The 3,246-nt window shown below is 45.3% G+C and overlaps 1 pseudogene; it reads right to left on the reverse strand.

Annotated features, from left to right (window-relative positions):
* Positions 1 to 427: 427 nt before the first annotated feature.
* On the reverse strand, positions 428 to 3,040 carry LOC147446067 (uncharacterized; annotated as a pseudogene).
* Positions 3,041 to 3,246: the final 206 nt, after the last annotated feature.

Consider the following 3,246-nt stretch of genomic DNA (forward strand, 5'->3'; position numbering starts at 1 on the left):
TTATGTTTGCTTGCTCGGGGATCCTGCTTCCGACTTGTCGGGCTCGGAAAACAAATTCTTGACTTGCATATTGTCACATATGACATACATATCATGAAGACACCATCTCAAAATTACACCTATCATGGGTCCAAGCACCCTATTATAACCCTGTCTACTGCTATGCATCTGCTCCTGGCATTTCCATGAGCCTGACATGACTTGGCTGCACCATCATTGCCCACCCCCTCGTTGAGCATTCATGTTGAACCGTAGTATTGTTTAGGTAAAATAGTACTGCATAGAGAGAATGATATAAAATAGCTTATATAGCCTGCATAAGAAAAATGATGATCTAGCGGCTATATAGATAGGATGGAGATAAAGAGAAAATCATCTGCTACTGCATCACCCGCCAGGGTCAAATGGAAAGCGCACAGCTTCCCCAATCATAGTGTAGGCTCCACCTGGATCAAAAACAAAACAATGGCCGTGGCCATCCATCTGTAAAGCATGCATCTTCAAGACTTCCTTTGCACTTGTAGGCCAAAAGATAGGTCACCCTTCCAACTCTTCATAACCTGGAGCTTTGTCACCCTGCATCCACAAGCCTTCGTGCCAACCATAAACAAGCTTTCAACCACTTGAAGCATTGGTACCATAAGCAGCTATCATGTCACATGTTAGAGAACTCTCCATAGTATAGTCTTCTTCAAAAAAACCTCGCCACTAACAGAAACACCTGTAAAGCAACCTCCAATAACACATGTATCCATAGCATCACATAAAATAGCAAGACCCTGCCATTTGCCTCCAACTGCGCATAGCAAAGAGAACCTATATCCAAACCCTCTGTAAACGGTGCCAAGGCCACCTCTTCATACTCAAGAAGATGACTTGTTAGAGCTTCAACCTGTTCAAATACCTCATCACCTACAAGGTTGGCGGCACCTTCCTCTTTGCATGGAGCCTCACTCTTATAGGCTGCACCTGTATCAGTCTCCATAGAGTCATCTGCTCCATAGATTCATCTGCTGGAGCTAACTCTCCACGGCTACACACAACCTCTACCACTTCACAATACACCTCTACATGCTCACCAAGGCAAGGTTGCCCCACCCCCCGCATAGACAAATCACTTTGACATACCTCTGTTTTTGCTTCTAGCTCCTGCAAGTCATCCTCAGAAATTTTCTCTTCAATCAAACTGGATGCACAATCAAACCATACCTCTTCCTCCAATAGGGACTCACCATCACACGACACAAGAGATGGCTACTCGACTGGCTAGTTCACACACAAGGCATCTCCACACTTGCACTATGCCCCTCTAGTTTTACCTTCAAATGACTGGCAGGAAACTCGCATACATTGTTCATCATTTCATCCACATAAAAAACATCATAAGTCTCATACCTAGAAGACAGGGATTATGTCTCCCATGTAGCATATGTATCCAAACTGCTGCTGGAGCTATGGGAACTGTCGGACTCCTCTTTTGAACTTGCCAATTCTTGTATCGGCCACTGCTACCTTCCTCGTTGCTGGTTCTGGAACCAACAATTCTTCTTTAAGATCTTTTATCACTTTGTCCTCTTGAGGAAGCAAGCTGGGTGGCACTCTAAATATGCCCCTCTATATCCTTTGAGACTTGGTTGGCACTTCTTCTACCTCTTCTACCCTGGCATCCTCTTCACGTGCTTTGATCACATTCATATCAATAAGAAAAGGAGCTTTTACCTCTTGATGCTCTTTAATTTGTTTGGACTTAGAACCACTTGCTACCATGACTGCCGACTGTAGCAAGTGCCTCCATCTTCTTCTTCATCTTTCGACTCTTTGCTCTGGTGACTTCGATAGCTTCATCAAAGGTCCTTGGATCTTTATAATCGACTCTCTCACGAACATAAGGATGCAAGCATGATAGAAACTTTTCCATCTTAAAGAATCCCGCATTGGTTGCTTGGGTAGCAGCCACAAAATCCCTCCAATAATAAGCTTCAAATCTATCAACAAAAGCATCGAAATTTGCACTTACTTCCTATTGCAAACCTTTGAGCTTTGCATCTGCTTCTGAAGCAGACACCACCTTTCGATACCTTTGTAAGAATTGCTTGCGAAATCCGATCCAGTCCTGCTTGTGCACATCTTCTAAGCCATTGAACCAAACTTTTGCTTTACCTTGCAAAAAAAAAGGTAGAGTTTGCAGCTTCGTTTCATCACCTGGCATCTGCAATATTGCCGCATAAATAGCTCAAAACCGGCAATCCACTTGTCACCATATTTGTCTCCTTTGAACACCAGACCAAACTCCTGCTTTATCTTGATTCACGAATACTTGGTCGGGATGCAATCAGTGGGTCCTCAGTGGGGGCACCACAAGATGGAAAGGGGGAAATGGGAAAACCACCAGCACATACTATAAAAGCCTCTCTATAGCCCAGTGATCTCACAACACCCCTATCCCCTCCCTATCTAACACACAACTAGAGACCTGATTTGGAATTGACTATTGAACTTGCTCACCTGAACATCCCCGACTACACACCCAATCACCCAAGATGCAAGCATCCTCATCACAAAGAAAGCATCTCGATGACCTCAAACACCTTGAGATCATTGATCGACCAACCTCAAGCTTTCCTACTAGCCTTCATCCTCAAAGCAAATACCACAATCATATATAGAACATGACAATTGACATACACGAGAGTAAAAATGAACACGATAACATTTGCACAAATAGCAATCCAACCCGACTAGTCTCAAAAGTGTTCAATGATGGACTTATGCAGAAATCACCCTCCTTTAGTCTTGGATCAGACGAACCCCTCTTGGGTAATTTTCAAGCTGATCCGATCTTCCAATGTGCTTACAGGCTGCCCTCCCCTTTACCTTAGCCTTGAGCCTCGGCTTTCCGATATTGGCGCTCCAGACTCTATTGGAAGAGTAAGGGAAAAAACCTAACAGATTGGCGTTTTTTCTTCTTGCCTTCGAATGCTCTGTGCTGGTGCTTTTTCCCTTTGACGTCGGACTTTCCTCCCCCAAAATGGGCTCCCTACCACCCTTTGCTCACCTCAAGGCGCCTTTTCCCAAATCCGACCTGCCATCTGCTCCTTACTGCGCTCTCACGAGCTACCCTCCTCCTCATGTAGCCCACTGGCGGCTCCAACTCCTGCAAACCTGCAAGTCGCCCCTCCTTTCCTTCAAGCAGCCCGCCTGTGTGGCCTCCAACCTGCAAGCAGCGCCTCTCCTGCAGGCTGCCCC

This window comes from Adiantum capillus-veneris, chromosome 12 (assembly GCF_014529385.1).
Source record: "Adiantum capillus-veneris isolate H3 chromosome 12, ASM1452938v2, whole genome shotgun sequence".
Taxonomy (NCBI): Eukaryota; Viridiplantae; Streptophyta; class Polypodiopsida; order Polypodiales; family Pteridaceae; genus Adiantum; species Adiantum capillus-veneris.